At 37.5% G+C, this 23,793-nt stretch overlaps 1 pseudogene; it reads right to left on the bottom strand.

The window, feature by feature from the left end:
* Positions 1 to 3,613: 3,613 nt before the first annotated feature.
* The window catches only part of LOC102264753 (beta-galactoside alpha-2,6-sialyltransferase 1-like), a 35,729-nt pseudogene continuing 15,549 nt past the window's right edge, over positions 3,614 to 23,793 (bottom strand).

Genomic DNA, 23,793 nt, shown 5'->3' on the forward strand with positions numbered 1-23,793 from the left:
TCCCTTACTCATCATTTTATAAGGCAGGGTTCTCCAGAGAAACAAAACTAACAAGCTGTGTGTATATATAGAGAGAGACACATTTATTTTAAGGAACTGGCTCACACAATCATGGAGGGATAATTCCAAATTCTACAGGGTATATTGGTGGGCTGGAGACCCAGGGAAGTGTTGCAATTCAAATTCAAAAGCAGTCTGCTGGCAGGATTCCTTCTTACTTTGCAGGATCTCAGTCTTTCTTTCACTGAGGCCTTCAACTAATGGGATGGGCTCATCCGTATTTGCTTTACTCAGGATCTACTGATTTAAATTTTAATATCATCCAAAAAAACACCTTCACAGAAACATCCAGAATAATGTTTGGCCAAATATCTGGACAGCTTGGCCTGGCTAAGTTAACACATATGATTGACTGTCACACTTGAATCTTTAATTCTTCCTTGTGTAACATAATTCTATGGGAAACCTTCTAAATTTCATCACAAATGTGTGTGTTCAGCAAGTGATAGAATTTATAAAGACCATTTATGTTTTAAAACAAAGATAGGTTTTTGATAATTTCAGTATGGAACTAGCAAATTTGTGGGAAGCAACACTGAAATATTATTTAGGGAGATGATAAATAAATCAGCTTAATATTTTCAAAATATTATTCATTTTTAGAAGCATACAGATATGTAAAAGTGAATAATAACCAAAATATGTTGAGATTCTGTCTTCTCTCTGAACCTTATGGTTTTCCTATTTTAAAAACTTTTTGATGGGAACATATGGTTGATTTTATAAAAAAAAATAATATGAAATTAAAATATGTATTTCTAAAATAAATAAATAAAATATGTATTTCTGATACAAAGTACATTAGGAGCTTTTGAAAATATAATTGAACATCTATTTGAAATTTTTAAACAAAAGAGAATTTATTCTACAAATTGTTCTATTTGGAGTTTCACCAAGTTACATAGTTATGGGACCTCTGAACTAGATAATGTGATTGATGAATTAATACCTAATAACATCTTCTTCGAGTAGAAGAAAAAATAATCTCCCTGACATGCAAACTCATCAATGCTACTGGTCACTTTTGCATACTTCCACTTGTCCCTTATAATGAATTTTCTGCTTGGAGATTTTTTTTCCCACAATAGAGACTGAAAAGCAGGTGATATATATTAGACATTGGAACTTGGTTATGGCAGAGGCATTTATTTTATGATCCTTATAGCAGAAGTGGCTAGGAAGTGATAGTCCAAGGTCAAGCTTCAGTCTTCTCTGAAAAGTAAACAATGAATCTTTTTGAAGCATTTTGACAGGGAAACAATTGTTTCCAGCTGAAAGGACATAAGTGTGGGATGTGTACATTATAGTGCACATGTCAAAATTCAGAAATGATAGTGGCTTTACCTCTAACATAAGTAGCCCTGTACTGATGGTTCAGGGTATTTTAACTGAAATCATCAGAATGCACTGTTCCTCTCCTTTTTTCTTGTGGGAAGACTTGTGGCAATAAGTCTTTTTGCAATAAGAAGTCTTTTTGCTCAGTCTATTCTGAAGGAAGAGTCACTCTCTAAAGATTGATTGACACAAGTCAGCGTGTAAAATTTAAGTTTTTGACTTTATATTTTCTACAAAATGCAAACTGTTTTACCTAATAAACAATCTAGTTCCAAAAGCATGAGAGGATTTTTGTATATTCAGATCTTGATACAATGTTTGATATACAGTATGTGTGCTTAGTCGCTCAGTCGTGTCTGACTCTTTGCAACCTGATGGACTGTATCCCACCAGGCTCCTCTGTCCATGGAATTTTCCAGACACAAATACTGGCTTGGGTTGCCAGTATTGCCAGTATTTCCTACTCCAGGAGAATCTTCCTGACCCAGGGATCAAACCAGAGTCTCTTGAGTCTCCTGCATTGGCAGGCAGATTCTTTACCACTGTGCCACCTAGGAAGCCCCTTGACCTAGGGTAGGTTTCCAAAAATATTCATTCAATTGAGCTGAATTTGTGTGTTTTGTTCAAAAGTAAATTAGATTATCCTGTTTATAACTTTCAAAAAGAACATAAAATATATGTGATTAAATATAAAGCAGGAACAATGAAAACGGTTTGATATTCTGTGTGGTATTTATTCATTCTAATATGTGAAACTGGAGAACGAAATGTTAAAAGTTTCAAAAAACTTATGAAAGCTTTTAGAGCCTAAAAGCCTATCCTAGTGCAGGTGAAAAATCTCAAAGTGAAGGCAACAATAATGCATAGAATTAAAGGAGTAATTAGCAATAAAGAGCTTTCACTGGACACACAAGTAAAACAAATTAAACAACAACAACCTCCTAAGATTCAAAGTTTTCTTGGCCCAAATATCTCATTTTTTTTTCTTATTTTTCACTTTAACAGATGTCCCTTTCATCAAAGCCTTCTTAAATACATTGGCTTTGTGCATGTGAACTAATTCTACAAAATACAAATGACCTAAATGTCATTTTCTTTCATTAAATTATATATTATTTGGCACAGGTGAATACTATCCTGGAGATAGTATTTGAAGAGAAGGAAATGGCAACCCACTCCAGTGTTCTTGCCTGGAGAATCCCAAGGATGAGGGGAGCCTGGTGGGCTACCGTCTATGGGGTCGCACAAAGTCAGACATGACTGAAGCGACTTAGCAGCAGCAAATACTATCCAAATTATTCTCAGAGATTCAGAAACATAATATAATAAAAATATATTTATATTAGATGGCTAAGGCAGTAAATGAGGTTGAGATGTTTGAATGGTGTCACTGATTCAGTGGACATGAATTTGGGCAAACTCTGAGAGATAGTAAGGTACAGGGAGGCCTGGCATGCTGCAGTCCATGCAGTTACAAAGAGTGAGACACAACTTGATGACCTAACAACAAGGCAGTAAAATTCATGAAAAATCACTTTTCAAATAGGGTTTATGAACCCAATGTGGCCTTTTATGTTCCTAGATTTGATAGGTTGTCCATAAACACTCTAATTTATGAATTTTAATGAATGCTTATAAGCTTAGGTCAATGAATATTTCATGAATCTTCACTAATGATTCATAAGAATTTCACTTGAAAGTGAAAGTGAAGTCACTCAGTCCTGTCCCACTCTTCCCAACCCCATGGACTGCAGCCTACCAGGCTCCTCCATCCATGGGATTTTTTAGGCAAGAGTACTGGAGTGGGGTGCCATCGCCTTCTCCGTGAGGATAGAGACTGTACCTTTTTTTCCTGCTTCCCAGGTTCGCAATAATAACATCATTCTGGTGGGGAAAGCAGACCAGTTTTGGCAGCCCTGGTGGGAAAGGTGAATCTTGCATTTACCTAGGTTGGGGGCTGGAGGACCCTCTCTGGAGGGAATGCTAAATGGGTATATATGAGTGAGACAGGAGGCTCTGGATTTACACAGCCCCATGACAACAGGGCAGGCTGGGCTGGGGGCCCTGCCCTTGAGTTTCTGAAGCCCCAGGGCTCTTGCTGCCTGAAGTGTGGGCTGTGATTATTCAGGAAAACAGTCTTCCTTCCGAGGCCCGGGGTGGCCAGAAGACCGGCTATAAAATGCCAGTGGGGAAGGGTGAGGGGGCCTGGCTGGGGAGCTTATGCTCCACAGCGAATTGTCCGGAAGCCAGGCAGTATGGCTTTTCCAAGTAGGTAGATGTCCTCGTCTGTGCTGAGGTTGAGATGCTTCACCATGTTCTTCTCAAAAAGGAGTGGGTGGTAGGCGCCCATTGTGCAGGCACTTTCGAAATACCTCTGATAGTAGTAGCACACATCAGTCTTGTGCTTGGATGGGAGGAACTCGTAAATATCCACCTGGTCACACAGTGACATCATCAAAATGGCAATGCCGAGTATCCCAGAGGATGGGGGATTTGGCTGGATCAGCTTTGAGTCCCACAGCTCCCAAGGCATCTGGGGCTTGAGGATGTAAAAGGGCTGATCAGGATGCAGCTTACGATAGCTCTTGAAGTTATTGAAGAAACTGTAGTCGGGATTCCTGTACCACTTTGGGATATCTGAATGCTAAACAGTTGGGTCCCACACAATTAGGATTTCTTCATTGTACAAACTGTCTTTGAGGAAGCCTGCTTCTGTGGTGACCAACTGCTTCTAGCTAGTCCTCCTGGGGTGCAAGCCCTCCAGGTCCTCAGGAATGAGCACTCTTCTCCATGGATGTCTCTTTTACTGGGTCTGGAGGCCAAGGCTCATTCTTCTCAGGATGATCAAAAACCATCCCAGAGCCTAGTAAAAAATCAGCACGGGTTGTTTGCTTATATGTGGGAAACAATAGAAAAGAAAAGAAAAAAAACTCTCCTGAAAAAAACACACAAGTCTATAAACTATCACTTTCCTAGAGCCACCCAGGACAATGAAGAAAGATCCTATAGCCAGGTAACTGGATCAGAAAACAAGTGAAGCCAGACTTCCAAGGCAGCTCCACAAACAGTGGGAGGGGGCTAGTATCAATTTTAGAATTTTGTGTAGGAATTATTTTAGAATAGATGTAGTAATACTACAGTTTTTTAGATGAAGTATATATGCTAATTGCATTATATTAGCTTATATAAAATACTAATTTCTTCCATCAACTATGTTTTAGTTAAGAGTCAGAGTAAAAATACTCAGCATGAAAATCTGCTTACTTTGCTGTCTATACCATGCAATCAAGAAGCCCATAAAAATCAAAAGTTTTTAGACTCGTGTCCCTATGCATACTTATATGAAAATATCCTGGTCCAATAGTTTGGCCACCTCATGGTTGACTCATTGGAAAAGACCCTGATGCTGGGAAATATTGAGGGCAGGAAGAGAAGCGGGTGACAGAGGGTGACTTGGTTGGATGGCATCACTGACTCAAAGGGCATGAGTTTGAGCAGACTCTGGGAGATAGCAAAGGACAGGGAAGCCTTGGGTGCCAAATTCCATGGAGTCACAAAGAGTCAGACATGAGTTGGCAACAGGATAACAATATCCTTGTCTTATGATTTAATTGTGTATTTAGACTTTCTTTCATTGCCATCTACTTCCTTATTTTTAATCTCTATTTGGTCCCTTCTTCTGTCTTACAAGGAGGAATTTAGGCTAAATGCAGTCTCTGAGAAGGAGAAGGAAGCCTCCAAGAAGTGTGTCATGGCATTAATGCGGATTATATTTTTTTTCTTAAATTTGATAAAACTGACAGGGGAACATTCACTCATTGAGCTATCATTTTATTTTGTTTTTAATATAAATTTATTTTAATTGGCGGCTAATTACAATATTGTAGTGGTTTTGCCATACATTGACATGAATTTGCCACAGGTGTACATGTGTTCCCCATCCTGAACACCCCTCCCACCTCCCTTCCCATACCATCCCTCTGGGTCATCCCAGTGCACCAGCCTCAAGCACCCTGCATCATGCATTGAACCTGGACTGGCTATCTGTTTCACATATGATAATATACATGTTTCAATGCCATTCTCGCAAATCATACCACCCTCGCCCTCTCCCACAGAGTCCAAAAGACTGTTCTATACATCTGTGTCTCTTGCTGTCTCACATATAGGGTTATCGTTACCATCTTTCTAAATTCCATATATATGCTTTAGTATACTATATTGGTGTTTTTCATATGGCTTACTTCACTCTGTATAATAGGCTCCAGTTTCATCCACCTCATTAGAACTGATTCAAATATATTCTTTTTAATGGCTGAGTATTAATCCAAGTCTACGCCCTAACCAGTAATGCTGAAAGCTGAGGTTGAATGGTTCTATGAAGACCTACAAGACCTTTTAGAACTAACACCCCAAAAAGATGCCCTTTTCATTATAGGGGACTGGAATGCAAAAGTAGGAAATCAAGAAACACCTGGAGTAACAGGCAAATTTGGCCTTGGAATATGGAATGAAGGAGGGCAAAGACTAACAGAGTTTTGCCAAGAAAATGCACTGGTCATAGCAAACACCCCCTTCCAACAACACAAGAGAAGACTCTACACATGGACATCACCAGATGGTCAACACTGAAATCAGATTGATTATATTCTTTGCAGCCAAAGATGGAGAAGCTCTATACAGTCAACAAAAACAAGACTGGGAACTGACTGTGGCTCAGATCATGAACTCCTTCTTGCCAAACTCAGACTTAAATTGAAGAAAGTAGGGAAAACCACTAGACCATTCAGGTATGACCTAAATCAAATCCCTTATGATTATACAGTGGAAGTGAGAAATAGATTTAAGGGCCTAAATTTGATAGATAGAATGCCTGATGAACTATAGAATGAGGTTCGTGACATTGTATAGGATACAGGGATCAAGACCATCCCCATGGAAAAGAAATGCAAAAAGCAAAATGGCTGTCTGGGGAGGCCTTACAAATAGCTGTGAAAAGAAGAGAAGTGAAAAGCAAAGGAGCAAAGGAAAGATATAAGCATCTGAATGCAGAGTTCCAAAGAATAGCAAGAAGAGATAAGAAAGCCTTCCCCAGCAATCAATGCAAAGAAATAGAGGAAAACAACAGAATGGGAAAGACTAGAGATTACTTCAAGAAAATTAGAGATACCAAGGGGACATTTCATGCAAGGATGGGCTCAATAAAGGACAGAAATGGTATGGACCTAACAGAAGCAGAAGAAGTTAAGAAGAGGTGGCAAGAATACACAGAAGAACTGTAGAAAAAAGATCTTCATGACCCAGATAATCATGATGGTGTGATTGCTCACCTAGAGCCAGACATCCTGGAATGTGAAGTCCAGTGGGCCTTAGAAAGCATCACTACAAACAAAGCTAGTGGAGGTGATGGAATTCCAGTTGAGGTCTTTCAAATCCTGAAAGATGATGCTGTGAAAGTGCTGCACTTAATATGCCCGCAAATTTGGAAAACTCAGCAGTGGCCACAGGACTGGAAAAGGTCAGTTTTCATTCCAATCCCAAAGAAAGGCAATGCCAAAGAATGCTCAAACTACTGCACAATTGCACTCATCTCACACGCTAGTAAAGTAATGCTCAAAATTCTCCAAGTCAGGCTTCAGCAATATGTGAACCGTGAACTCCTGATGTTCAAGCTGGTTTTAGAAAAGGCAGAGGTACCAGAGACCAAATTGCCAACATCTGCTGGATCATGGAAAAAGCAAGAGAGTTCCAGAAAAACATCTATTTCTGCTTTATTGACTATGCCAAAGCCTTTGACTGTGTGGATCACAATCAACTGTGGAAAATTCTGAAAGAGATGGGAATACCAGACCACCTGACCTGCCTCCTGAGAAATCTGTATGCAGATCAGGAAGCAACAGTTAGAACTGAACATGGAACAACAGACTGGTTCCAAATAGGAAAAGGAGTACGTCAAGGCTGAATAATGTCACCCTGTTTATTTAACTTATATGCAGAGTACATCCTGAGAAATGCTGGACTGGAAGAAACACAAGCTGGAATCAAGATTGCTGGGAGAAATATCAATAACCTCACATATGGAGACAACACCACCCTTATGCCAGAAAGTTAAGAGGAACTAAAAAGCCTCTTGATGAAGGTGAAAGAGGAGAGTAAAAAAGTTGGCTTAAAGCTCAACATTCAGAAAACGAAGATCATGGCATCTTGTCCCATCACTTCATGGGAAATAGATGGGGAAACAGTGGAAACAGTGTCAGACTTTATTTTTTTGGGCTCCAAAATCACTATAGATGGTGACTGCAGCCATGAAATTAAAAGATGCTTGCTCCTTGGAAGAAAAGTTATGACCAACCTAGATAGCCTATTCAAAAGCAGAGACATTACTTTACCAACAAAGGATCGTCTAGTCAAGGCTATGGTTTTTCCTGTGGTCATGTATGGATGTGAGAGTTGGACTGTGAAGAAGGCTGAGTGCCAAAGAATTGATGCTTTTGAACTGTGGTGTTGGAGAAGACTCTTGAGAGTCCCTTGGACTGCAAGGAGATCAAACCAGTTCATCCTAAATGAGATCAGTCCTAGGTGTTCATTGGAAGGACTGATGGTAAAGCTGAAACTCCAATACTTTGGCCACCTCATGTGAAGAGTTGACTCATTGGAAAAGACCCTGATTCTGGGAGGGATTGGGGGCAGGAGGAGAAGGGGACGAAAGAGGATGAGATGGCTGGATGGCATCACTGACTTGATAGACATGAGTCTGGGTGAACTCCGGGAGTTGGTGATGGACAGGGAGGCCTGGAGTGCTATAATTCATGGGATCACAAAGAGTTGGACACAACTGAGCTACTGAACTGAATTGAACGGAATTTGTATTATTATTGTAACCTTTGATGTCCATTAAAAACAAGATAACAGAATTTCCTTCTGGCTTCCAGAAATCTTAGCAAAAGACTCTACATGGATTTCCAGTGCATTTTCTTACCTCCTCTTCACCCCACAAAAAGAGACCTTAGTTGCTTCTACTTAAAACATAAATTTTCTTTTGTTTGTTTTTTCGTTCCCCAAAATATTGATCCCCATCATAAATTTATTAGGCAATGTTTGCTTTGAAAATTTGAAAACAGGCCCAATGAGTGAGAGATTTTATGAGTCACCATAGAAACTATGTTGTATTAATCACCTTTATCTCTACAGCAGATCACTCACAAATCTAGTTTTTAAACAACTGCCATTTATTACTTCCCACAGATGTCTGTGTTGATTAGACACTTTTGCTGATGTAGGGTATGCTTTGCTGACCTCAAGTCCGTCTTGTCTAGACATCAGGAGGTCATCTAGGACTGGTTTGTCTAGGGTGGCTCATTCTTATGCCTGGAAACTTGCTACATACTAGTTGGAGTTACAGAGGTGATGTGATCATTGTGTTTTTTCAGGTGACAGGCTACTCTAGGCTTTTTTTTTTTTTAATATATATAAACTAGATTACTTATTTCAATAGCACTAAGATAGGGAATGTCTCAGTGAAGATGCAGTTTTCTTCTTTCTGCTTGTGCTACATTTGCTTCTTCACTATTAACCAAAGTGATCTGCATGGCTGTGCTTAGAGTCAGTATAGGAGGCAACCCTCTGGACAGGGAGGACTGAATAAATTATAGCAATCTATGAGAAATTTTATATCTGAATAGTTTTGATTTCCTCCACAAAGATACACAATATCAAAGATTTTATTTTGCAAAGACTAGGTTAGTATGGAAAGGAAGGCTGTAGGAAGAATTGGCTTCAACTACAGAGAGAGTGAAATTAATAAGAAAAAATGAAGCTAACGTTACTGGGTATTGTCCAGGGCTGGTGTACACACTGATGTTTTCCTTCAAAATTTGTTTTCTTCTCCATTCTGGTCCCCGTGTAAACATTTATAAGCTATTAAGTGCCTGAGTGATTTGAAATACAAACTGATCCAAATTGTCAGTGCCAACAGGCTAGAAAATAATAGCTAGCTGACCAAATATGGTATGAAGATAGAAATAAATTATGATTTTTGAAACTTCTGCATACTTTTTGAAAATTAATTTCAGAATAAAATGGTGAATCTGTCCAGATGGCATCTAGACAATTAATAATGTCATAAATCATTACTTTTTTTATGTGAGAAAAAGGTTTACTACAGTCCAACATCATTATTCAGTAAACAGTGAAACTTTATAATGGTAGAACACAGAATAAACACTACAGCCATTCACTTTTGTTTAAAAATTCACATTATTTTGATACATTTATATTATTCAGTGTCTTTATGCATAATTTGCATAATTAAAATATGAGTGCTGACTTATAGGATAATTGGTGGAAATAATGAAATTTTAAAAAATTTTGAAACTGAACAGTGCTATATATCTTCTATTCCACTGCAATTAGATAGGTGCATTCTTAGAAAAAAATACATTGTTAAAGCAATACTATTATATAAATTATTTCAGTAGAAAAAAGACTGATGAAATATAGAATTTTTTTTTACCCATTGCTATGGTTAAAAATATTCAGGCCACTCTGACATAATATACCTCTGAGTCATGACACAGTATTTTTTCCAAATTAGGGTTAGGGTTTCTAGCAGATAGTTCCAAATTGAGTAACATCAATAGTGTTTAGTATAATCAAGTCATCTTACATAAGTAATGGATCACATTATAGCGAAATTTCTGTGACACAGCAAAGCATATTCTAACATACAGAGTAATAAGCAACTACTTGAAATGTTTGTTTTTATGGCATTCCACTAATTAGAATTTCTGAGACTTTAGAGACTGTATTTCATCATCAGTTTCTAAATATATACCATATAATATTATGAGAGTATCTACATTTTAGACTTTTTACCCAAGAATAAATATTGATGAATATTTTTGAGTGATCCTCAAAAGTCATTTGGGAGAATAATTTTTTTTGTGAAAATATGAGAGCTTTAAATAAAACAGTGTTTTCGAGGGAATGTATTTGTATGTGTGTTTGTGAGAGAGAATTTCACTTATCTTAACAAAATGTTAGTGCTTAATATGTATTGGACTGTCAGAGCACTAGAAATATTATCTCAAAATTATCATAATACACTTATGAGGTAGTATATTAATATTTCACCCACTTCACAATGAGAAAATTGAGGTTAAGCCTTTGCTTAAATTCACATAATTATTACACATTGAAGTACAAAAGTTGATTTTTGAGCCTTTTATAAGTAGTGTTTAGTTTGAAATTAAATAGTTTATTTGTGTGATTATATCCCAACCTTTGGTCCATTGTTCCTTTCCGAAATGTTTCTATTGTAAAAATACTTAGAATGTTTTGATTATTTTATTCTTTTCTTCCCCAGGTCTGGCCTTAAAAATTCCCCATATTTTAAGAGTTTTCTGATTCATCAAACAGATTTTTTTTCTTCAAATTTTGTCAAATTTTTCTAGTTGCTCCTGTCATTAGGTTAGCATGCAATACAGTTCTTTAGGGCTTCCCTGGTGGCCCAGTTGGTAAAGAACCTGTTTGCCAATCCAGGAGATACGGGTTCACTTCCTGAAAGATCCCCTGGAGAAGGAAATAGCAACCTGCTCCAGTATTCTTACCTGAAAAATTCCATAGACAGGAGCCTGGTGAGCTACAGTCCATGGGGTAGCAAAGAATTTTACATGACTGAGCATGTATGTACACATGCTTCATTACCATTCCTAGGAGCAGAACTCTTGTGATCTATTTATATAATAGGATTTCATATTTTAGCTGGACAACATTTCTCAGTTATCAGTAGTCCTACGAGCATGAATCTCTCTCTACTATCCATGAAGGTAATTAGCCACTGTATTATCTCAGACCGTCTATTGCAGATATCAGCATTGGACTGTGCTTAAGGAGATATATTTAAGAAAATAAACCCCCTAAGATAAAGAAGAGGAAGAGCAAAAGTAGGCAGAGAGACCTTGCAGACTGCAGTCTTGGTCTGACATTTGTTCATGAAGGGAAGAAAGGAGCACTGAGTAGAAAGAGCCGTAGACTGCAGTGCAGCCTGGTGAGAGTCTCAGCCAGGTCAATAAGGAGTCCCAGGACAAAGATTACCTATTAGAATTGTCCCAGATTAGGCAGGGATGGCTCAGTTTTAGGAATCCCACCAGGCTCAGTCACTGGCTGGGAGCACCCAGGGTGCGTGGCTGTGGCCTTACCCAAGGGGATAGCGTAACCTAGAAGGTGGAGCAAGTGAAGGCTGTTGATTCTCTATATTGCATGCAGCAAGTTTGTCCTGAAGGAAGACCTGGACTGTGAATTTCTGTGGTTGCCACAACTGCAATTTTACCAATGTTCCCCTGTTTTAGTTAGGTCTTTTATGATTCATTTTCTCTAAATAATGAGATAAACTTAAGTCCTGATTTTTAAGGTTAATGAAAATATCAAAGGAAAAATAGAAATGTATTATGAAAACTTACAGGTGCTATAAAAATACCACTTTTATGTCATCCCTTAGATATAGTTCCTTACCAAAATATTCCATTATTAGACTTAAGAAAATAGATAATAAATTTGAGTCATAGCAAACTATTATCCATTTTGATATGCTAATGATATATATGGTAAAACATTTCTAATAGAAGCAATAGTACCAAAGGCATACTCTACCCTAACCTCATGATTAGAATTTGTCATTGTTTTCCATACATGCAGTTAAAAATATTTAATAATGTGATTTTCAATGGCCAGCACTTAATTGAGAAATTTTAAATGATTCCAAAATTGTAATCAGCCTTGAATTTCTAAGAAGAAAGTTGCCTCTGAGCAGGTACAGATTCTTGTGAGAGTATACATCATCAACAGAAAATAGGTAAATACATAAAATATGTAGACGAAGGTTCTTCTTTTCAAACCATATGTAATTATTTTGGTTAGATGAAACTGTTTTTGAAGTCATTTACATTTTAAGAAAATTAAGAAATTAACTAAAATGTTAATAAATTATATAAAATAAACTTTATAATCATAGATATGCATTCCAATTAAAAATCATAATTTTCCTCTGCCTATGAGTTTGTGACACTAGATTCTTTGCTTATTAATACACATATATAAATATTTGAAATGGTAAAGATTATATTCAGTTTGAGACTGATTATTCCTATATTAAAATCACTTTAATTATAGTTGCTCTGGGGTGAATTTAGTAGATAGAGTAGAAGAGGGAAAATTAAAAATTTATGACTAATGTAATATCATATTAAAATACATTGTTTCAAAATATTGATACTATTAAATCCAAAAATAAAAACAACTTGGCACGTGTATTTTAAATATTTTCTATCTTGTTTCACAGCATAGGAATAAGCAAGTAAAACTAAATAACTCCAAAACCAATTTATGGTTTCCTTATAATAAATTATTAGTCCTGTGGAACCTCCAAACCACACTTAGAAGTACACATTTATTATTATTTCAAAGGTTTAAGAGAAGTAAATGAACACACATATGAAAAATTCCCATTTGTTGTTCCATTGCTAAGTCCTGTCTGACTCTTTGTGACCCCATGAACTGCAACACACCAGGTTTCCTTGTCCTTCCTTATCTCCCAGAATTTGCTCAAACTCATGTCCATTGCATTGGTGATGCCATCTAACCATCTCCTCCTCTGTCACCCCCTTCTCCTCCTGCCCTCAATATATCCCAGGATCAGGGTCTTTTCCAATGAGTTGGCTCTTTGCATCAAGTGGCCAAAGTATCGGAGTGTCAGCATTAGTCTTTCCAATAAATATTCAGGGTTGATTTTCTTTAGGATTGACTGGTTTGATCTCCTTGCTGTCCAAGGGACTCTCAAGAGTCTTCTCCAGCACCACAAATTGAAAGCATCAGTTCTTTCAATTGCTCAGCTTTCTTTATGGTCCAGCTGTCACATTTGTACATGACTACTGGAAAACCTGTAGCTTTGACTGTATGGACTTTTGTTGGCAAGATGATGTCTCTACTTTGTAATATGCAGTCTAGGTTTGTCAGAGCTTTTCTTCCAAGGAGTAAGTTTCTTTTAATTTTGTGGCTACAGTCACCATCCTCAGAGATTTTTGGAGCCCAAGAAAATAAAATCTGTCACTGTTTCTACTTTTTCTCCATCTATTTGCCATGAAGTAATGGGACCAGATGCCATGATCTTAGTTTTCTGAATGTTGAGTTTTAAGGCAGCTTTTTCACTCTCTTTTTTGACCCTCTTCAGGAGGCTCTTTAGTTCCTCTACATTTTTGCCCATTAGAGTGGTATCATTTGCATATCTGAAGTTGTTGATATTTCTCCCAGTAACATTCATTCTAGCTTGTTTCATCCAGCATGGCATTTTGCATGATGCTCAAGAGGCAGGTAAGGTGGTCTGATATTCCCATCTCTTTATGAAGTTTCTACAGTTTGTTGTGATGCACACAGTCAAAGGGTTTTGTGTGGTCAGTGAAGCAGAATTAGATTTTTTTTGTTTTTGGAATTCCTTTGCTTTCTCTATGATCCCATGAATGTTGGCAATTTGATCTCTGGTTTCATCCAGCCTGGCATTTTGCATGATGTACTCTGGATATAAGTTAAATAAGCAGGATGACTGTATACAGCCTTGATCTACTCCTTTCCCAGTTTTGAATCAGTCTGTTGTTCCACATCCATTTCTAACAGTTGCTTCTTTGCCTGCATGCAAATTTGTCAAGAGGCCGGTAAGGTGGTCTGGTATTCCCATCTCTTTATGAATTTTTCATAGTTTTTTGTGATCCACATAGTCAAAGGCTTTTGTGTGGTCAGTGAAGCTGAAGTGGTTTTTTGTTTTTGTTTTTGGAATTCCTTTGCTTTCTCTATGATCCAATGAATGTTGGCTATTTGATCTCTGGTTCCTCTGCCTTTTCTTAACCCAGTTTGTATGTCTGGAAGTTCTCAGTTCATGTACTACTGAAACCTAGCTTGAAAGATATTGAGCATTACCTTGCTACTGTATAAAATGAGTACAATTGTACAGTAGTTTGAACATTCTTTGGCATTGCCCTGCTTTGGGATTGGAATGAAAACTGATCTTTTCAGTCCTGAGGCCACTGCTGAGTTTTCAAATTTGCTGACATATTGAGTGAAGCATTTTAACAGCTTCGTCTTTGATGATTTGGAATAGCTCAGCTGGAATTCCATCACATCTACTAGCTTGGTTCAAGGTAATGATTCCTAAGGTCTACTTGACTTCACACTCCAGGATGTCTGGCTCTAGATGAGTGACCACATCTTTGTGGTTATCCATGTCATTAAGACCTTTCTTCTATAGTTCTTCTGTATATTCTTGCCACCTCTTCTTAGTCTCTTCTGCTTCTGTCTTTCCCATTTCTGCCATTTATTTTGCCCATCTTTGCATGAAACGTTCCTTGATATCTTTAATTTTCTTGAAGAGATCGCTAGTCTTTCCCATTTTACTGTTCTCTTCTATTTACTTGCATTGGTCACTTAAGAAGGCTTTCTTACCTCTCCTTTTTATTCTCTGGAACCCTGCATTCAGATGGGTATATCTTTTCCATTCTCCTTTACCTTCCATGTCTCTTCTTTTCTCAGTTATTTATAAGGCCTTTTCAGATGACTATTTTCCCTTCTTCCTTGTATCTTTAGGATAATGATTTTCAACTTTTTGTATCCTTTTGTTATACTTCTGATTACCAAATTTGTAGTATATTATTTAATTAAGAATGTTTATTATATATTGGAGCATAGCAGATTAACAATGTGTTAGTTTTAGGTGTACAGCTAATTGATACACTTATGCATATGCATTTATCTATTTTTTAAAAAATTATTTTCCCATTTAGTTTATTATTGAATTTTGAGCAGATTTCCCTGTGTTGGTGATTACCAAATTTTTTATAATAGATGAATCAAGTTAAATATTTTTACACAGTATATAAAAATACTGAAGATCTATCAATAATACAATAATTTAATGTTGTTGTTCAGTTGCTAAGTCATGTCCTACTCTTTGCAACCACGTGGACTGTAGTACATCTGGATTCCCTGTCCTCTACTATCTCCCAGAGCTTAAAGTCCATTGAGTCAGTAACGCTATCTAACCATCTCATCCTCTGCCGCCCTCTTCTCCTTTTGATTTCAGTTTTCCCAGCATCAGAGTCTTTTCCAGTGAGTGGGCTCTTTGCATTAGGTGGCCAAATTATTGGAGCTTCAAAATATGCACCATTAAAAAAAATTTGTATTGATTGCCTTCTTCTTTTTATATACCCTAAGCATTCTCTTACATTTTGAATAGAATTCTTGCCCTGGATACTTACATGTATCTGTAACTGTAAGATCTTTTTCAAGTGCAAACTTGATTCTGAATCAAATTTATCTTTTAGAGCCTTAAGTAGTATGCTACATTCTAACGGATGGATATCCGTGTAACACTACACATATTCACTATAGAAAATTCTTAAAAAATTGACTTGATTATACGTTGAGAACCTATGCCTAGGTTATGGATATTCAGCTATACTTCACTCACTTCAATTATTATATTATGGTATCTTGAAATCTTTATAGAAACAATCTTTAAGGTAATGCCAAAAGTTAAAGAATAAAAAGTCCCTACTTATTCATTATCCTTCTTTTAAGGAATGATTCAGTGTGCTCATTTTTAAAGGGATGAAAGCTTTCAAGCAACGAATAAGAAATTTAAATTTTTTGGTGCTAGTATCATTATAGATTAAAGTGTTTTCAGAAAACTGACTATCTGCCAAAAATCAAGCTAGCCATATAACAAATTATTAGCAAGAAAAAATGTACTCTCCTTTGAAAATTTCCTACAAGATGAAGTATTTAGGAAATAAGCTGCAATATATATATATATATATATATATATATATATATATCTATCTACATACACACACATGCATTGAATATATTATTTCATTAGTTTAGTAAGATGGGGTGGTGTAAAATTTATGTTAAATAAAAATTATAACCTGTTAGTAATTTATGACCTAAAATATAATCAACATTAATGAAATAAATGTGGTAAGTTTTTAAGTATATATGTCTAAAAACTGATAAGCTTTTATCTCCCCATTTTGCCAGAGTTGTTTCTAATATTGATGATCAGCGAAAACACATGCTGACTAGGAAGAGGGCATAGTGAGTGTTAAGAAATAGAGGCTTTTGTGGAGCGGTAGTATCATAGCAAGAATAAATTTAAAATAACAGTAAGAAAGAAACTGAATTTGCTATATGTTATCTGGGAACTGTCTTTACAACCTTGGCTTCATTTGTAACAGAAAATCTATTTAAATTTCTCAAATACTTGTATATAATCAGCTCCAAACCTAAAAAATGGTTTTTTTTTTTTTTTTTCTAGTCATAAAATAACTTGGCTTCTGGTATCATGAATGAGTTTAACAAGAGAGGAAAAAATGTCAAAGTTGTCAGGACTTTAAAAAGTAGATATTGTCTGTTTAATCAACGGACCCTAGACCACATAGGAATTTGTGTTAGAACCTGGAACATACAGAATTTTGGTTCAAGATGTTGACATAGAAAAATCCTTGGGACTTCCTTGGTGGTCCAGTGGCTAAGACTCCAAACTCCTAATGCAGCGGATCTGAGTTCAGTCCCTGGTCAGGGAACTGGTTCCCACATACTGGGACTGGAAGCTTGCATACTGCAACTAAAAAAGGATTCTGCATGCCACAAATAAGAATCCACATGCTGCATCAAAGATTGAGGGTACTGCATGCAGAAGCTAAGATCCAGCATGGCCAAATAAATAATATATATAAAAGAAAATTCCTGGCCTCACATGTGTCCTGAGACATGCTGAATCTATAGGTATACAGTAAATGGAACAAAATCCTCTGAAAGAAAAACCCTGAAATCTGTCAGGATGACCTCTTCACAAGGGCAAATGACACTGAAGCAAATAGAAATGGCTGAGATACATTTTTGTTTTCCATAAACACCATCCCCAGCCTAGAGTTTCTGTCTTGCATCAGGCACCTCAGCTTTTAAGCTGTACACCTGTGGCTGATTCATGTCAATGTATAGCAAAAACCACCACAATATTGTAAAGTAATTAGCCTCCAATTAAAATAAATAAAAATTTTAAAAAATACCAGCATTTGAGAGAACTGGGAACATACAAACTGAATCAAAATTATGTAATAGGAAAGAAATCTTACCATTAGTTCTAAGAAAAAGTATTGAAATTTCAGCACACTAAAGTATAGTCAATCTGAATTGCTTTATTCCCAAATATAGTTTGTCTAGTGCTTTATGGTCCTGTTTGATCTAGGTAAAATAATTTTTTGATCTAAGTAAAATAATTTTATAACACACTATTTATAAGTGCATTCCTTTATCTGGATTTTATAAAACCAAAGCTAAAAATATGAATTTGAGTAAGGAAAACAAAAATTTTAATGTTGACCCATATCTTTTGGACGGAGTAGCCTGGCAGGCTATAGTTCATGTGGTTGCAAAGAGTCGGACAACTAACATATATGTTAGAGCAGAGCAACTAACATATATTTTGGGGGATGTATATAGCTCAGTTCATTTAGGGTTAAAAACAATTTTAAAATATAAGTGCTGACAATAGCCTTTCACAGAGTAATAAGACTTCAGCTTTTAGCACTGCATTTTTCAGTCCTTGACCCAAAACCTTGATGAGAGGGTTACAACTGACATGAGGAAGTGTTATTTAAGTACTTGCACAAAAGATATCTATTGTTGAGGAACAATTTTTGAGTGAGGATTTTATATAGTATCCTTTTATAACCCATAATAAAACTCATGATTGTGTCTGTCATTCCTCAGCAGAGCTAAAAATTATAGTCTAGAATCTGATCAATAGTATACTTAAGAGGGAATAAAATGTGGTATATCAATATTTTCACTATCATTATTTTCTCAAAACCCATTACCTAATATGTGTGGTAGTTACAGAAGAAAAATACAATATATAAGTTGCAAAATGATATATAACATAACATATAATGATGCTATTCTAAGGCATTTCTAATCAAGTTTTTGCTCTTTTCTAAATTTTATGTTTTTCTGATATTAACTGCAATGTTGCAAACTGGAAGTAAAGCACACAATGCAAATGATTCAAAATTTCTCTCATTGTCTTCAAATACCTTCTTGCAATCTGATTTCCACTGGCCTAAACTGAAAATGAAAACAGCAGTTATGAGGAATGGGGAGCTTCATCTTCCTTAGATTGCTTTTAACATATATACATCTTGTTTACTTGCTAAGTTGTCCTGCTGTCTACAACCCTCTGGACAGCAGCCTGCCAGTCTCCTCTGCCCATAGGATTTCTCAGGCAAGAATGTTAGAGCGGGTTGCCACTTCCTGACCCAGGGATGAAACCCATGTATCCTGCATTGGCAAGTGGGTCCTTTTACTGCTGAGCCACAGGAAAGCTCATATGCATCTAGAAGATTTTTATTTCATTACTATGGGAATGGCTTGCCTAACAGAGGAAGAAGCACAAATTTCAGAAAGGACTTTCTCTCTTTTGTTATTTATAAGTATTATCTTCGAGTAAGAGTTTCTTTTTATGGACTTCTACTGAATCAGAGAAATATTCAGAGGACACCAGTTATATAAGAATCCTTAGAAGGTTACCATGAAAGACTATGCCTGCTAACAGTGACTTAGTCAAAGTCAAGGACCCAAGTATGTGACTTCTGAATTAAAAATGATCAACCATAATGATGATGATGAAGTTAAAAATGTTATATAACTAATATATATATGGAGAGAGTACCTCCTATGTGATAAGATCTATATTAAAAATTTAAGAAGTATTTTATTTATTTAATAACTTAAAAAAGAAAATTCCAAATGATTTTTCTGAAGATTTAGCACTTGTAAAACTCACCAACTAAACTCAGAGTCTTCAATATCCCATTGTATGAATAAAGACATTAAAACTTAGAGGCATTAAATAATTTACCCAAGGTTACATAAAGTGACAGAGTCAAGAATCCTTCCATACAATTGAATTTAGAAACAGCTGTATATTTGTATAGCTGCAGCATCAAAGTTGGTGGTGGACAGGGAGGCCTGGCGTGCTACGATTCATGGGGTCGCAAAGAGTAGGACACGACTGAGCGACTGAATTGAACTGATCAGATCAGATCAGATCATCAGTCGCTCAGTCATGTCCGATTCTTTGCGAACCTATGAATCAAGGCACGCCAGGCATCCCTGTCCATCACCAACTCCCGGAGTTCACTCAGACTCACATCCATTGAGTCAGTGATGCCATCCAGCCATCTCATCCTCTGTCGTTCCCTTCTCCTCCTGCCCCAATCCTTCCCAGCATCAGAGTCTTTTCCAATGAGTCCACTCTTCACATGAGGCAGCCAAAGTACTGGAGTTTCAGCTTTAGCATCATTCCTTCCAAAGAAATCCCAGAGCTGATCTCCTTCAGAATGGACTGGCTGGATCTCCTTGCAGTCCAAGGGACTCTCAAGAGTCTTCTCCAACACCACAGTTCAAAAGCATCAATTCTTTGGCACTCAGCCTTCTTCACAGTCCAACTCTGACATCCATACATGATCATAGGAAAAACCATAGCCTTGACTAGGCGAACCTTTGTTGGCAAGTAATTCTCTGCTTTTGAATATACTATCTAGCTTGGACATAACTTTCCTTCCAAGGACTAAGCGTCTTTTAATTTCATGCCTACAGTCACCATCTGTAGTGATTTTGGAGCCCCCCAAAATAAAGTCTGACACTGTTTCCACTGTTTCCCAATCTATTTCCCATGAAGTGGTGGGACCAGATGCCATGATCTTCCTTTTCTGAATGTTGAGCTTTAAGCCAACTTTTTCACTCTCCTCTTTCACTTTCATCAAGAGGCTTTTTAGTTCCTCTTCACTTTCTGCCATAAGGGTGGTGTCATCTGCATATCTGAGGTTATTGATATTTCTCCCGGCAATCTTGATTCCAGCTTGTGTTTCTTCCAGTCCAGCATTTCTCATGATGTACTCTGCATAGAAGTTACATAGCACGGTGACAATATACAGCCTTGACGAACTCCTTTTCCTATTTGGAACCAGTCTGTTGTTCCATGTCCAGTTCTAACTGTTGCTTCCTGACCTGCATACAGATATCTCAAGAGGCAGATCAGGTGTTCTGGTATTCCCATCTCTTTCAGAATTTTCCACAGTTGATTGTGATCCACACAGTCAAAGGCTTTGGCATAGTCAATAAAGCAGAAATAGATGTTTTTCTGGAACTCTCTTGCTTTTTCCATGATCCAGCAGATGTTGGCAATTTGATCTCTGGTTCTTCTGCCTTTTCTAAAACCACCTTGAACATCAGGAAGTTCACGGTTCACATATTGCTGAAGCCTGACTTGGAGAATTTTGAGCATTACTTTACTAGCGTGTGAGATGAGTGCAATTGTGCAGTAGTTTGAGCATTCTTTGGCATTGCCTTTCTTTGGGATTGGAATGAAAACTGACCTTTTCCAGTCCTGTGGCCACTGCTGAGTTTTCCAAATTTGCGGGCATATTGAGTGCAGCACTTTCACAGCATCATCTTTCAGGATTTGGAATAGCTCAACTGGAATTCTATTACCTCAACTAGCTTTGTTTGTAGTGATGCTTTCTAAGGCCCACTTGACTTCGCATTCCAGGATGTCTGGCTCTAGGTCAGTGATCACACCATAGTGATTATCTGTGTCATGAAGATCTTTTTTGTACAGTTCTTCTGTGTATTCTTGCCATCTCTTCTTAATATCTTCTGCTTCTGTTAGGTCCTTATCATTTCTGTCCTTTATCGAGCTCATCTTTGCATGAAATGTTCCTTTGGTATCTCTGATTTTCTTGAAGAGATCTCTAGTCTTTCCCATTCTGTTGTTTTCCTCTATTTCTTTGCATTGATTGCTGAAGAAGGCTTTCTTATCTCCTCTTGCTATTCTTTGGAACTCTGCATTCACATGTTTATATCTTTCCTTTTCTCCTTTGCTTTTCGCTTCTCTTCTTTTCACAGCTATTTGTAAGGCCTTCCCAGACAGCCATTTTGCTTTTTTGCATTTCTTTTCTATGGGAATGGTCTTGATCCCTGTCTCCTGTACAATGTCACGAACCTCATTCCATAGTTCATCAGGCACTCTATCTATCAGATCTAGTCCCTTAAATCTATTTCTCACTTCCACTGTATAATCATAAGGGATTTGATTTAGGTCATACCTGAATGGTCTAGTGGTTTTCCCTACTTTCTTCAATTTAAGTCTGAATTTGGCAATAAGGAGTTCATGGTCTGAGCCCCAGTCAGCACCTGGTCTTGTTTTTGCTGACTGTATAGAGCTTCTCCATCTTTGGCTGCAAAGAATATAATCAATCTGATTTCGGTGTTGACCATCTGGTGATGTCCTTGTATAGAGTCTTCTCTTGTGTGTTGGAAATGGGTGTTTGTTATGACCAGTGCATTTTCTTGGCAAAACTCTATCAGACTTTGCCCTGCTTCATTCTGTATTCCAAGGCCAAATTTGCCTGTTACTCCAGGTGTTTCTTCACTTCCTACTTTTGCATTCCAGTCTACTATAATGAAAAGGACATCTTTTTGGGGTGTTAGTTCTAAAAGGTCTTGTAGGTCTTCATAGAACCGTTCAACTTCAGCTTCTTCAGCATTACTGGCTGGGGCATAGACTTGGATTATTGTGATATTTAATGGTTTGTCTTGGAAATGAACAGAGATCATTCTGTCGTTTTTGAGATTGCATCCAAGTACTGCATTTCGGACTCTTTTGTTGACCATGATGGCCACTCCATTTCTTCTGAGGGATTGCTGCCCGCAGTAGTAGATATAATGGTCATCTGAGTAGAATTCACCCATTCCAGTCCATTTCAGTTTGCTAATTCCTAGAATGTCGACATTCACTCTTGCCATCTCTTGTTTGACGACTTCCAACTTGCCTTGATTCATGGACCTGACATTCCAGGTTCCTATGCAATATTGCTCTTTACAGCATCGGACCTTGCGTCTATCACCAGTCACATCCACAGCTGGGTATTCTTTTTGCTTTGGCTCCATCCTTTCATTCTTTCTGGAGTTATTTCTCCACTGATCTCCAGTAGCATACTGGACACCTATTGACCTGGGGAGTTTCTCTTTCAGTATCCTATCATTTTGCCTTTTCATACTGTTCATGGGGTTCTCAAGGCAAGAATAATGAAGTGGTTTGCCATTCCTTTCTCCAGTGGACCACATTCTGTCAGATCTCTCCACCATGACCCGCCCATCTTGGGTTGCCCCACGGGCATGGCTTAGTTTCACTGAATTAGACAAGGCTGTGGTCCTAGTGTGAGTAGATTGACTAGTTTTCTGTGAGTATGGTTTCAGTGTGTTTGCCCTCTGATGCCCTCTTGCAACACTTACCGTCTTACTTGGGTTTCTGTTGACTTGGGCGTGGGGTATCTCTTCACGGCTGTTCCAGCAAAGTGCAGCCATTGCTCCTTACTTGGACGAGGGGTATCTCCTCACCACTGCCCTTCCTGACCTTCAACATGGGATAGCTCCTCTAGGCCCTCCTGCGCCCGTGCAGCCATGGCTCCTTGGACGTGGGGTTGTTCCTCCTGGAACTGTACATCAAAAAAAGTTTTCTTCTTCCATATGGGCAGTCACTAGTGTCACAGTTTTAGGGAACATGTTGTTCCCTTAAAGAACATGACTTTAGTCTTGTTTAGAACTTTAAAAAATTGTATTGACAATTTCATGTTTAAACTAGACAAAGACTTTTGAGATAATATACACATTCTAATCCTATTACTATATATTGATGACCTGGTTGTTCAAAGAGGTTGTTGGTAGATGGGACCTCTGTTGGCCCAAAAGCCAGACCCTGATAATCAGAGGCTCCTTTACCCATTTCCCTTCTCCTCGGAATTTTTGCTCTGCTCACCATTTCCATTGTGGGAACCATTTTCATGGATTCAGCCTTGAGAAAGCAATGTGTGGCTGAGACAATGTAGACTGTATATGAGATTGACCCAGTTAATTTCTTTCTATAAGCTTTTAAGATTCTTGTGGGAGAGGGTGGAGATCTACTCATCTTATGGCAATCCAAGATAAGCCTTGTATTTAAATTCCTTTGCTCATTAAATCTGTCATCTACCAGTCTGGAGTGGCCCACTTCTTTCTTCAGTTTATCCTTTACCTCTGTGTATGGGGGCTAGTTTCACATTTTTCCTGGGAAGCTTCTAAGGTTTTGAACCAACAATGGTGCAGTGGGTTATTTCCAATTTCTTATTTTAGTCTCAAAAATAGGAAATTCCTACTTCTTTGTGAACAATTAAGAAACATTATTTTATTCTCTTCACATCATATTTGCTCCTCCATTTCTAGACAAAGATGCGGCATGGGACATTTCTGTTT

The sequence above is a fragment of the Bos mutus genome, chromosome 6 (genome assembly GCF_027580195.1).
Source record: "Bos mutus isolate GX-2022 chromosome 6, NWIPB_WYAK_1.1, whole genome shotgun sequence".
NCBI lineage: Eukaryota > Metazoa > Chordata > Mammalia > Artiodactyla > Bovidae > Bos > Bos mutus.